This window comes from Petaurus breviceps, unplaced genomic scaffold (assembly GCF_028583685.1).
Source record: "Petaurus breviceps papuanus isolate PSGF00001 unplaced genomic scaffold, PetGlider_PUasm1.0 90763, whole genome shotgun sequence".
NCBI lineage: Eukaryota > Metazoa > Chordata > Mammalia > Diprotodontia > Petauridae > Petaurus > Petaurus breviceps.
This window is the reverse complement of record NW_027187340.1, coordinates 475,853-490,248: the sequence shown is the minus strand read 5'-3', so window position 1 is coordinate 490,248 and position 14,396 is coordinate 475,853. Positions and strand designations below refer to the sequence as shown.

General features: G+C 40.0%; 1 pseudogene; it reads right to left on the bottom strand.

The window, feature by feature from the left end:
• Window positions 1-1,855, bottom strand: LOC138146576 (nucleolin pseudogene; annotated as a pseudogene).
• Between the last annotated feature and the right edge of the window lie 12,541 nt (window positions 1,856-14,396).

Below are 14,396 nucleotides of genomic sequence, written 5' to 3'. Positions count from 1 at the left end.
TCAACCAATGATACTTCCATAACCACCAATGCCATGACTACCACCATGGCCTCTAGAGCCACTGGGTTTGGCTGAATTCCGAGTTACTTTCCTTCCATCAATATCCCCATCTTCCATGACCTCTCACAGCTTTAGCATCTTCTTCTGAGTTGAAGTCTGCAAAACCAAAGCCTTTAGATGATCTTGCCTCCCTGTCTGTGACTATCCTAGCACCAACAGAACTGTGAAATGAATCTTTCAATGTTCCTTCTTCTGTGTTTTCAGACAGACCTTTGACAAAGTTTTATAGGACTGGCTCCTTGGTGGTGCATTAGTTGTCTTGTGTCTCTTTAGCCTGATCACTCTGCCTTCAATTTCTATATTGTTACAAAAATCCAAAGCTCCTTTTGTGTCTTCCACGGAGGCAAATTCAATGAGTGTGAGCCCTTTGGATCTGCCTTGGTTGCCCTGTGGCAAGCTGATAGACATCACTTTCTCTGACACCTCATGCACTCCTCAGTGGCATTCTAGACAAGGTTATTCAGCACCAGTGTCTTTCCTCTGCCAGCTTGCTGTTATTCTTGCTCAAGGAGTTATTCTTCCCACCTTTTGAATTCTCTTGTCCTTGACTTTTCTCCCAGGTGTAGTCCAAAATAAGCTCCTGACCATCAATCCCCGCTCCCTATTTCTCTTCTAAGGTCTTGTTCATATCTGCTTCCTGTTTTAAATTCAATGTATGCAATTCCTTTGGGTGTCCCATCATTGGTGCAGACCAGTCTAACCTCAATAGAATCTTCAAACACTTCCTTAAATTCCTCCTGAGTTACTTTGTAAGGAAGATTCTTGACAAAGAGTGTCCTTGCATCTCAGTCATTTCTGTTTTATTTTTGCTTTTTCCAGTTTCATTTCAGAGCCAAGGACTTTGGAGCCACTGAGTTCCAGGGTTTTTTGCAAGTGTTCACCTGGTTTTAATTCCAAATAGCCAGACTTCCTAGTGGCAGTAATGTGACCATCCACAACTGTAAGGTCTTTTTATTTGCCAAGAAGTCCATGATACCAGTTTTTTTGTTGAAGTTCAGGTTGCCAATAAAGAGGTTGAAATTTGTAGATGCTTCAGCTTCCAATGTCTATTTCTTGGTTTGGGGGGCTTTCTGTTTGCCTGTTTCCTTTTTCCCCTTCCCTGGTCCTGTTGTTTTGGTGAGAACTCGCTTTTCTTCCTCATCTTCCTCTCCATTTTCCTCTTCTGGTTCCATGGCTTTGCCAGCTTTGTCAAGGGCAGATTTCATAGCCTTCCCTTTGGCAGATGTAGTAATCTGCTTCTTCTTCAGAATCATTTTCATCTTCGTCATCTTCATCACTATCCTCTTCCTCCTCATCCTCAGAGTCTTTTTTGTCTGGAACTGCTCTCATTTTGGTGGCTTTTGGTGGCTCAGATTCTTCATTTTCCTCATCTTCACTATCCTCCTCTTCAGATTCACTGCTCTCTTTCTTGACATTCTTCCCATTTTTTGCTCCTTTGATGAAAGGGGAGGGGGAGCTGTTGCCTTAGCTGGAGGGGCTTCCTTCTGCTCTGACAATAGCTTTCAGTAGGGTTACCACTTTCTTGTTAGAGGTGTGGAGACTTTCTCTCTGGGAATCATAGCTTCTTTCTGCAGGTCTGGTAGCAACGACACCCATGTTGGCTGGCAGTGCCTTTTTTTGCTGCTGCAGTCACAGCCTTCTTGCCATTCTTCTGAGGGACCACAACTTCTCCACTGCTTTCTACTTCATCTTCTGACCCATCCCCATTCTCACTCTCTGCTATCTCCTATGGGGGAGGAACCATTTTCTTTAGCTCACCTTGACTTTTAGCAGCCTTGCCAAGCTGCACCACCATGGTGGCACATAACTCGGGGATGGAGGATGCAGATCCATAGGCAAAAGCTCAGGCAGCATCAGTGCAAGGCAGAGTAGCAGGGAGGAGTTTGTCTGAGAGCCACCCTTTGTTGGCAGAGAATGCGATGAAAGACTGCTGTAATTATTTTGGTGCTGGTGCATTTGCTCCCCATAAGCACTGCAAAGCAAGATGACCAACTAACACCAGTGAAATGATGTTTCTGGTTTCCTTTTGGCATCCAATGAAACCAGTCTTGAAAATTCCTTTATTTGTCACTTCAAGGTAGACCTGTGAGCTGTTCTTTGTTGTTGTTCAGTTATTTCAGTTGTGTTTGACTCTTTGTGATCCCACTTGGGGTTTTCTTAGCAAAGACGCTGAAGTGGTTTGTCATTTCCTTCTCCAGCTCATTTTACAGATGAGAAAATTGAGGCAAACAGGGTTAAATGACTTGCCTAGGGTCACACAGCTAGTAAGAGATATTATTATGATCTCAATAATAAGCTAGTAAGTATGCAGTTGAATTTGAACTCAGGCCTTCCTGACTCCAGGCTTGGTGTTCTATTTACTATGTTCCTTAGCTGCCCTGAGCTGTCCTTTAGCTCAGCTTAATAGAAGGAGCATTCACAGGTCTACCTTAGAGTGGCAAATAAAGAAATTGGCATATATTACATTCTCTGTCTCTCTCCCTCTCAATATATATATAATATTAATATAATTATATAATAAATATAACTATGTTATATTACTATATATTATATAATAAAATATAATTAACACATTAATATTATATAGTCTATAATGTATACACACAAACATACTATGCACATGTACATAATTTATTTCTTTTCATAGTATGGAAAATCCTTTATTATTAGACAAAGAACACTATTTAAGAATAATAAAATAAGGGGGGGTGGTGCAGCCAAGAAAGCAGAGTAAAAGCAGGAACTTGGCTGAGCTCCTGTTCCAACCACTTCCAATACCTATAAAATATGACTCTAATAAACTTTAGAGCTACAGAACCCACAAAGTGACAGAGAAACAAATCTCCCACTGAAGGCAGCCTGACAGGCCGACAGAAAAGGTCAATAGCACCCAGCAGGGATCCAATCGCAGACCCAGGTGAGCCCTGCTGCTCTAGACTCAGAGAGGCCCTGACCAGTGGTACAGACTGGTCAGAGCAGACTTCAGGAGAGTGAATCATCAGCAGCTGTGGTGGTTTCCAGACTTCTCAACCCACAAATGCCAAAGAGAAAGTAAAAGGTCACTGGGGAACTCTGTTAGAACTGGGTGACTGAAGACTGTGGTCCAGCCCCTGCTCTGGGGGCAAGAGAGGTGACAGAGGTGTGGCAGCTGCAGCTACTGCCATGTAGTTGCCTCCAGAGGTCCTGGCCTGAAGATCATAGGAGGACCAGGTGACCATTCAGAGAATAATCACATTTGCTTTGACCTGCTTGGATCTGGGTTGTGTAGTCTTGGGTGGTAGTCCTGAGGTATGTGGCCAGTGTGCCAGAACTGAGGGTGTCCGCAGAGAGGGTGCTCTCCTCACAACTCTTAGAACATTTGCAAAAACCCCAGTGATTTGGGACACAGCTATCTTCACTCTGGAAGCAGAGTTCTACCATGCAAAAGAGGTTAAAAGTCAAGTAATTGGCTGGCAAGATGAGCAAGCATAGGAATCACAATCAGACCATAGAATTCTTTTTGGGGGACAAAAAGGATCAAAACATGGAACCAGAAAAAGTCAATGAAGTCAGAACTCCCACATTAAAAGCTTCCAAGAAAAATATGAATTGATTATAGGCCATGGAGGAGCTCAAGAAGGATTTTGAAAATCAAGTAAGAGAAGTGAAGGAAAAAATTGGGAGGAGAAATGGGAATGATGCAAGAAAATAATGAAAAGTAAGTCAATAGTTTGCTAAAGGAGACCCAAAAAATACTGAAGAAAATAACACCTTAAAAAAATAAACTAGGGGGCGGAGTCAAGATGGCAGAGTAGAAGCAGGACCTCCTCACTTCTCTGGCTTCCACGTTCCCCAATCCATGTAAAAAGGGGACTCTGAACAAACTTTGGAGCTGCAGAACCCACAAAATGACACAGAGAAGCTAACGTCCCACTGAGGACAGCCTGGCAGGCCAGCAGGAAGCTGCCAGCGCAGTGCTCTGGGAGCCAAGCCCAGCCCCACAGCGAGGCTTTAGCCCCAGAGCGGGCCTGACCAGCTGCCAGCTGGAGGGACTCCAGATCAGCAGCAGCTGTGGCTGTTTACAAATTTATCAACACATAGATGCAAAGGACAAAGTGAGAGGTCAGTGCAGTCTGGACTTTGGGACCTAGTAAGTGAGAGTGCGTGGCTTTTGCCCCCAGAGCGAGAAGCCGCTGAGACCCTGGAACAGCCAGCCAGCAGCACATGGCAGCTTCAGCTCCTGGCCTGCAGAGTGTAGGGGGACCAAGCACCAGTCTGAGGAGTAAGCTCTTGCTTTATCCTTCTTGGATATGGATTGCAATCTAGGGTGGAGGTCCTGGGGTGTGTGTCCATCTTGCCAGAGCTTCTGGAGACCTCAGAGAGGGTACCCATCTCATACCTCCAGCAGCTGAGAAAACTCCAGCATTTGGGATGAAAACTCCTTTGTCTGGTGGCAGAATCCTACTGTGGCAAAAAGCCCAAGGGTCAAGTGACTGAGGGCTGACATGACCAGGCAAAGGAAACAAAGCAGATAGAAGATTCCAATATCAGACTCCTATTTTGGGGACAAAAAGGAACAAAGCATGGAATAGGAGGAAGACAGTGAAGTCAGAACTCCTGCACCAAAAGCTTCAAAGAAAAATACAAGCTGGTTACAGGCCATAGAGGACCTTAAGAAGCAGATAAGAGAAGTGGAGGAAAAATTGGGAAGAGGAATGAGAACAATACAAGAAAATTACTAAATGAGAGTCAACAGCCTGACTGAGGAAAATCACATCTTAAAAAACAGACTGACTCAAATGGCAAAAGAGGCTCAAAAAGTCAATGAGGAGAAGAAAGACTTAAAAAGCCAAATTTGCTAGATGGAAAAAGAATCTCAAAAGGTCAATGAGGAGAATCATTGCTTCAGAATTAGATTGGAGCAAATGGAAGCTAATGATTTTATGAGAAATCGAGATGCTGTTAAACAGATCAAAACAAGTGAATGAATAGAAGGCAATGTGAAATATCTCATTGGAAAAACCACTGACCTCGAAAATAGATCCAGGAGAGATAATTTAAAAATTATTGGACTACGTGAAAGCCATGACCAAAGTAAGAACCTAGAAAGCATCCTCCAGGAAGTTCTCAAAGTAAACTGCCCTGATGTTTTAGAACCAGAGGGCAAAATAGAGGTTAAAAGAATCCACTGATAACCTCCTGAAAAAGATCCCCAAAAGAAAACTCCTAGGAATATTATAGCCAGGTTCCGGAATTCCCATATTAAGGAGAGAATATTACAAGCAGCCAGGAAGAAACAATTTGAATATTGTGGAAACACAATCAGGATAACCCAGGATCTGGCAGCTTCTACACTGAGGGATTGAAGGGCTTGGAATATGATATTCCAGAGGTCAAAGGAGCTGGGATTGAAACCAAGTGTCACCTACCCAGCAAAACTGAGTATCATGTTTCAGGGAAAATATGGTCATTCAGTGGAATCGAGAACTTTCAAGCATTCTTGCTGAAAAAACCAGAGTTGAATAGAAAATTTGATATTCAGATACAAGAAACAAGAGAAGCATGAGAAGGTAAACAGGGAAAAGAAATCATAAGGAACTTATCAAAGTTGAACTATTAACATTCCTACATGGAAAAACAATAATTGTAACTTATGAAACCTTTCTCAGTAGTTGAAGGGAATAGAAATATATATATATATATATATATATATATATATATATATATATATGGGCATATGAATACATATGTGTGTTTATATGTTTACAGATATACATAGAGGGTACAGGAACAATTTAACAGGAAAGGATGATACTTAAAAGGTGAAATTAAGAGGTGAGAAAGGAATATAATGAGAGGAGATGGGGAGAGACAGAATGGGGTTAACTATCTTATATAGAAGAGGCAAGGGAAAATGGTTACAATGGAGGGGAAGAATAGGAAGGCAAAAGGGAATGGGTAAACCTTATTCCCATTGAATTTGGCTTGAGGATGGAATGAAATACACACTAAATAGGGTATCTCACCCTCCAGGAGAGTAGGGGGGAAGGGGATGAGAGGGGGGATGATGGAAGGGAGGGCAGGCTGGGGAGAGGGAAGTTGGAAGCACCCACTTTTGAAAAGGGATGGGATCAAAGTAGAGAATAGAACAAGTGGGAGGTGGGATAGGAGGGAGGGAAATATAGTCAGTCTTTTACAATATATCTGCTATGTTATTGTTTTGCATTATCCACACATGTACAACCTATACTGAACTGCTTCTCTTCCCAGTAAGGGTGAGTGACAAGGGAGGAAGGGAATGAATCTGGAATTCAAAGTTTTAAAATCAAATATTAAATATATATATATATATATATATATATATATATATATATATACTATTATTAATACTATTTTACATGTAATTGGGAAATAAGATATACAGGCACTGGGGCATAGAGATGCACTGGAAAAGTCAAAAGGGGTATGGGAGAAAATATGGGAGAGAGCATATTGGAGGAGAGGACATCCTGTGGGACTGATATTTTGGGGTGGTGGGTAGGGGAAAACGGGCAGAAAATTTGTAACTCAAAATCTGGAGGAAATGAATGATGTATATCAGAAGTTAATAAAGTATTTGAAAAAAAATTTTAAATAGACTAACCCAAATGGCAAAAGAGGCCCAAAAAGCCCATGAGGAGAAGAATGCCTTAAAAAGCTGAATTGTCCAGATGGAAAAGGAATTTCAAAAACTCACTGAAGAGAATAATTCCTTCAAAATTAGATTGGAGCAAATGGAAGCTAATGCCTTTATGAGAAATCAAGATACTATAAAACAGATCCAAACAAATGAAAAAATAGAAGGCAGTGTGAATCATCTCCTTGGGAAAAAAAAAAAACATTGACCTGTAAAATAGATCCAGGAGAGATAATTTAAAAATTTTTGGACTACCTGAAAGCTATGATCAAAAAAAGAGCCTAGAAATCATCCTCAGGAAATTCTCAAGGAAAATTGCCCTGATATTCTAGAACCAGAGGGCAAAATAGATATTGAGAGAATTCACTGATCACCTCTTGATAAAGATTCCCAAACGAAAACTCCTAGGAATATTATAGCCAAATTCCAGAGTTCCCAGGTGAAGGAGAAAATATTACAAGCTGTCAGGAAGAAACAATTTGACTATTGTGGAAACACAATCAGGATAGCACAAGATCTAGCAGCTTCTACATTAAGGGATTGAAAGGGCTTGGAATATGATATTCTGGAGGTCAAAGGAGCTAGGACTAAAACCAAGAATCACCGACCCAGCAAAACTGAGTATAGTACTTCAGTGGAAAATATGATCATTCGATGAAATAGAGGATTTCAAGTATTATTGATGAAAAGACCAGACCTGAACAGAAAATTTGACTTTCAAATACAAGAAGCAAGAGGAACATGAGAAGGTAAAGAGGAAAAAGAAATCATAAGGAATTTATTAAAGTTGAACTATTTACATTCCTACACAGAAAAACAATAATTATAACTCATAAGACTTTTCTCAGTATGAGAATAGTTGAAGGGAATTTATTTGTGTGTGTGTATATATATATATGTGTGTGTATACATACATATATGTATGTAGAGGAGGGTGTATGTGTGTATAAACATATATGTGAGTGTGTATATGTGTGTACATGTATACATAGACAGAGGGCTCAGGATGAGTTCAATAGGAAAGGATGATATCTACAAAAAAATTAAGAGATGAGAGAGGAATATATTGGGAGAAGGAGAAAGGGAGAGATAGATTAGGGTAAATTATCTCATATAAAAGAGGCAAGAGAAAATTTACAACGGAGGGGAAGAACTGGAAGGTGAAAGGGAATGGATCAGTCTTACTTTCATTGAATTTGCCTTAAGGAGGGAATAACATACACACTCAGTTGGATATCTTATCCTATAGGAAAATAGGCAGGAAGGGGTAAGAGGGGGGATGATAGAGGGAGGGCAGATTGAGGGAGAGGGTAGTTAGAAGCACACACTTTTGAAAAGGGACAGGGTCAAAGGAGAGAATAGAATAAGTGGGGGTGGGATAGGATGGAGGGAATTATAGTCAGTCTTTTACAATAGAACTACTATGGAAATGTTTTGTGTAACTATACAGGTACAACCTATATTGAATTGCTTATCTTCCCAAAGGCGGTGGGTGAGGAGGGAAGAAAGGAAAAAATCTGGTACTCAAAGCTTTAAAAACAAATGTGTTTTTTTAAATTGCTTTTTACATGCAACTGGGAAATAAGATATACAGACACTGGGGTATAGAAAGCCATCTTGCCTTATTAGAAAGTTAGGGAGGGGGTATGAGGGAGGATATAAGCGAGAACAGATTGGGGAAAGGGGTATTCAGTAGGCTCACTATTTTGGGGTGGTAGGGGTAAGGTAGGGGAAAGATGGGGAGGAAAATTTATAATTCAAAATCTTGTGGAAATGAATATTGAAAACTAAAAATAAATAAATAAATTGGAACAAAAAGATTTTAGCCCCCAGTTAGGACCTAAAAATGACCTTGTTCATTATTTTCTAAATATGTTATATTCTCTTCAGATAGAGAATTTCTCTTGAAGGCTCTGATTTTCCTGCCTGCTTTATTAAAATAAAATGAAGGGGAAAATCTCATTCATTTATCCAAATAATAAAGAAGTGATTTCAGTTTAGAATCAGACAAGAGGTTGGTGTTTTAAGATAAAAGAAATAAAAGTTATTTCTTACTTTTTTTTTCAAAAGAGAGAAATTTTGTTTAGTTTAACTGGGTCACAGGTTCCCTTTTCATCAGATGCCAATTAGTAAGTGAAAAACAAGCAGCTAAAATGTAATGGAGTCACACCTCAGAGAGATGGCTTCAGATAGCTGGAAAGACCTACTTGGATGATGCTTCAGGAGCCTTTGGGGCTGAGCCAGACGACCTTCCCTTTTTCTTGTGTATGACAGAGTGAATGACCCCAGAGCTCACCTTTAATCATTGCTTATTGCTAATGAAGCTTGCCTGTTCTGAAAAGCTGAGCCCTTTCTTCTTTCTTTGAAGGAGGAACCTGAAGAATATGGAACGAGCTTACATATAGGGATTTTCCTCCCAAGGCTAGAAAGATATGAAACTCACATCTTTTTGGAAGTGCTGAAGAACAAGAAGGGATCATCTCATATAAATCAGATATTATTTACCTTTTTCACATCATGGACCCCTTTGGGAGTCCATAGAAGCCTATGGATCCCTTCTCAGAATAATGTTTATGAATGCATAAAACAAAATATATAAGATTGGAAAGGAAACCAAAGGTTAGCAAAAATAAAAAGTAACTTGTTTTTTTTCCCCATCCAAGTTCATGAACAACCTGAAACTTATCTATGGACTCTTTGGGTGTACGTGGATCTTGGGTTAAGAACCTATGATATAGATAATCCTCTGGGGTCCATTGCTTCTGCTGGTACAGTGGTCTTTGCTCTAACTCCTGATATAATTAGACCTTTCCATTTAAGATAAAGATACAAGGGTGGGAAGGGCCTTTTTAAACTTGCTGAGGCCAGCAAAGGGGGAGGGAGGGAGAGGAGGGGGACAGGGGAAAGAGAGAAATAATTTAAATAGTTTATATTTTAAAATATTTTTTAAAAATTCCACATTATATTTTCTCACTATATGTCAATTAATAGCTTCAGTGGCATAGAGCATACAATGCTGTCTTTTAGAGTCAAGATCTGAGTTCACATTGTGTTACTTGCTTGACCTCCTTGTCTTCAATTTCCTCATCTCTAACATGAGGGGGTTGAACTAGATTTTTAGCTCTAAATCTGTGGTCCCAGATCAATTTGTTGACTATGTAGCCTTAATGGATTGCAGATAATTTAAAAAAATCTGAGTTCAAATTCCTTGTCTGACTCCTAATAGCTGGGTGACCAAGAGCTAGTAAATTCAGCTCCCAAAGCCTCATTACAAAATGAGAACAATGATCTTTGTAATACACATCTCATTGCACTACAGATCAGTTTAGATGAACAATGTATGTAAACTGTTATACATAAAAGTTATTTATCTCTGACTTCATATATGTATAGAAGATTATTGTATAAATTGAGATAATTGGTAAATGAATTTATTAATCACCTACTAGGTGCAGGCACCATTTGAAACACTAAGAAATAAAGAAAGGCAAAAGAGAAGCTCTGATCTCAAGAAGCTCACGGTCCAGTGGGAGAGACAACATGAAAACAATTACATACAAACAAGTTATATACAGGATAAAGTGGAGATAATCAGCCGAGGGAAGGCGCTAGAATTTAGAGGGATGTAGAAAGGCTTCTAGTAGAAGACATGATTTTAACTGGAACTCTATAGAAGGAAGTGAGGAGGTAGAGATAAGGAGGGAGATCATTCCAAGCATGGGGGATATGGGAAATTTCCAAGCCAGGGAAAATGTCTAGGGTCGGGGTGATACTGTGTCTTGTGAGAAGAAAAGCCAGGGGATCAGTGTTATGGATTGAAGTGGTGGAAAAGGAAGCAGTGTAAGGTATAAGAAGACTGGGTAGTGGGGGAGGAGAGGGTTAGGAAAGGTTTTGAATACCAAGCAGATGATTCTATATTTGATCCACTTGGTCAGATTAGTGCTTTAAGAAGATCACTTGCATGGCGAGTTGAGTTGAGGATGTACTGGAGTGGGGAGAGACTTAGGGAAGGCAGCCAGCCCCACCTGAAGGCTATTGCAGTAGCCCAGGTGTGGAGGAGATGAGGGCCTGATTGAGGATGGTGATGCTTCTTCAGAGGAGGTGGTCCAACTATGCCTATAAGCTCCTCAAGGACAAATTGTTTCACTTTTGTCTTTACAGCTCCCAACACAGTGCCTGGTACATAGTAGGTGAAAATAATTGCCTGTTGATTGATTGGCTGATTGTGATATCTGTTCCTTTCTTCACTCTCTCCATTTCCATACCCTTTTTAGCACTCTTCCCAGCCTCCAGTTTTTCTTTATTTTCCCTAGGACAAAAGTGTCTATATATAGTACAGGTTCTGTCTTGAGCTGATTCTATTACTATCTCTGACTCTATTTCTTGACCCAGGGCATCTTCCAATATAGCATGTTGCTCTAACATGCCCAAACTTTCAGGCAATGGTCTTTTGGAAATTTAAATCTCTCTGAGTTACAGTAATTTGCTTTTAAAAACTTAATCTATCCCCCCCATTATGTTTTCTAACTTTCCAGGGTCCATTCGTAGCCCACTTCTGTCTACATAGTTGTTTGTAACACCTTCCAATTTAGTGTCATCTGCAATTTTCATTAACTTGCTATTTGCTCCCTCTTCCAGATCATTAATAAATGCTATTTCTTATGTATTAGATTTTGCGGTCGAATAAATTTAATTTGCTGTTCTAATTTCAATGCATGTTTTCTAAAGATACAATGTGGTTAAGAATGGTCTTAACACGGGCTTAAATCCATACCAAGTTTATAGTTATTTTACTATTATGCAATCCATTTGTGTTCTCTAATCAGCACTGTTGTAAGCTCCACTGAAGCAGTAATCTATTGATTTTCTCTCGCTTCTTTTTCAATACAGTCATCATCTGGGTTTTAAATGCACTGCAGTAGCAGAGATAGAGCTATTGTTATGCACTAAGCCATAACTATTTATAAACAGGAAAATGACTACTTTTTTTTCTCAATAGATATTCTTTCACTGATTTAAGAAAAGTAGCCCATATTAACTAAATTGCATTACAACCACTATATCTGATTTCCTAATTTGTATTCTCACTTTTCTAAAAAGAAAGGGAATACAATCTCACTCTTAACTAGCAGGGGCAACCATATTTGACATATACCTCAATAATTAGGGTAAGAGGGGTATCTAGGAGCTCAGTGAATAGAGCACTGGCGCCAGAGTCAGGAGGACCTGAGTTCAAATCCAGCCTCAGAAACTTAACACTTACTAATTGTGTGACCTTGGACAAGTCATTTACCCCCAATTTCCCTGCTTTCCCCCCTCCAAAAAGACCAAAAAATAAAATAAAATAAGAAAATTAGTTAGGGTGAGAAATTTGCTCACTAGTGAATCTGGGGTAAATCTGAGACCACCATGTTCATTACCTTAGCACCGACCATACCACCTAAATCAGAATGATCTTGATTAAGTTATTTTCTTTTATGAAAAATGACTTTATCTGGACAGGTAATCCATAATAGATACTAAAGAACCTGGGTTAGAATCCTGCTTTTGACATATTAGCCTGTGTGACTTTAGGCAAACCAATTTTTGACGCAATGATTCTGTGAATTAACCTCCCAGTGTCTCCTATTTAACCTTCTAGGACTGTCAATTATGGATGAGTTACTAATCTGCACTAGCAGAGAGATTCTTCCAAAGCGGGAGTTCCCTATCCTAATGAAAATATAGTTCTGCTCCTCCCCCCCCAACTCCCACAAAACAAACAAAAACACCCCAAAAATCTTTTAGTAGGCCTTTGATAGCTAGATGGCAGACACAACTAGGTGATACATCTCCCTGAGTTCAAATCCAGTCTGACTCTTGCTATGTGACCCCGGAAACTCACTTAACCTATTTACCTCAGTTTCCTTATTTGTAAAGTGGCAAACCATTCCAGTACTTCTGCCAAGAACTCCAAAAGGGATCAAAAGGATTCAGAAACAACCAAACAACAATGGCAAGATTTCATCTCTGAGGAAATGAAGATTCTAATGTATTACCTGTCACTAAATACCGATTCCTATATATTGACATTAAAAAAGCATTGTGTATAGCCACGTATTTCATCTTTGCAGTTAATATTTCTCTTTGTTTTTTGGATGGCTTATCACGTGGGCAGAATTTGGTGATAACTTTTCTTTTTTGGCTCTGTGAGCTCTTTGTAGCCAACAGAGCTCAGGCTGGGCCACAGAGAGGGTTGCGTAGGGTGGAGTGGATTCTTCCCAAATCTTATTTACAACGCCCAGTTCTAACTATGGCAAGGATCCTGGGGATGAGCTCGTTGGCTCTACGTTTCAAATGCAGTCAATCTCATGCTTGTTATTTTGCTATACTCCTCCCCAGCCCCCTTCCTCCTTTCATCAGAAGACATGTTATCCTTTACTGAGAAAAGAGAGGACATTTGCTATGAGCTCTTTCTTCTCCACTTCTCTATATACTGAAAGCCCTAGACATCATCCTGTATTTCTTCCTCTCTTACTCAGAATCTGATTAAGAAGTGGCCCCTTTACACAACAAGGCCAACCCATTTACTTCAGCCCTTCTTCCTGTTCCGTTTCCTCACTCCGGGCATTTGTTTCTATAATGTCCGACCCCATCTCTCATCTTCATCCTCTCCCTATCTACTGGCTCCATCTTTGCTACCTATAAAAGCATGTTCCCATTCTAAAAATAAAATAAAATCCCTTAACAGAGCCTTTCATCCTCTCTAAACTATAATCCTTTCTCTTTCCTCCCTTTCATAGTAGCTAGTTGGTACCACAGAGAAAGTCCTAGCCTAGTCAGGAAGATCTGAGTTCAAGTCCAGCCTTAGACATTTACTAATTGTGTGATCCTGGACAGGTTACTTAATTCAACCAGGTTTATACCTTTGGAGTTATCCTTAACTTCTGCATCCATGGGATCATAGCTCTAGACCTGAAAGGCTATGTCTTTCACCACCACATACAAGCAGTTGCTAAATCTTGATGATTTTACACATAGCCCATCTCTTCCATCCATTCCCCTCTTTCCCATTACGTAGTCTTCACTCTATTACAGGCACTTATCACCTCTTTCCTGGCCTCTTGAAATAGCCTCCTAATTTGTCTCCAGGCTTCATTTCTCCTCACTAAAATTCATCCTCCACATTCCTGTCAAAATCATGTTCCCAAAGAGGAGGTCTGACCAAGTCATTCCCCAACTCCAGAAGTTCTAATGGCTCCATTTTGTCTCTAGGATAAAATACCAGATCCATTGTTGGGCATTTAAAGTCCTTCATAGCCTGGCTTAACTTTCTAGGTGATTACGTATTATTGTCCTTCCTGTCCTCTACGTTTTAACTCAGTGGCCTCATTTAACTCAATGTTTCTCATACGTCACACTCTGTCTCCTGTCTCCATGCCTTAAAATAGATTTCTCTCTCTATCTGGAATGTGCTTCCTGCTTACCTCCCTCACTGAGAAACCATAACTTCCTTCTCAGCTCAGCTCAGATTCCCTCTCCTACATGAAGCCTTTCCTGATTCCCTCAAAAGGCCAATGCCTCCCTATCCTCAAATTACCTTACACCTACTTTTGTATATTTGATTAAAAAAACCCAAACAAACTTGTCTTCTCTTTTTCTAATTAAATGTTTATGTTCTTTCCCTTGTGTGTTAATATAT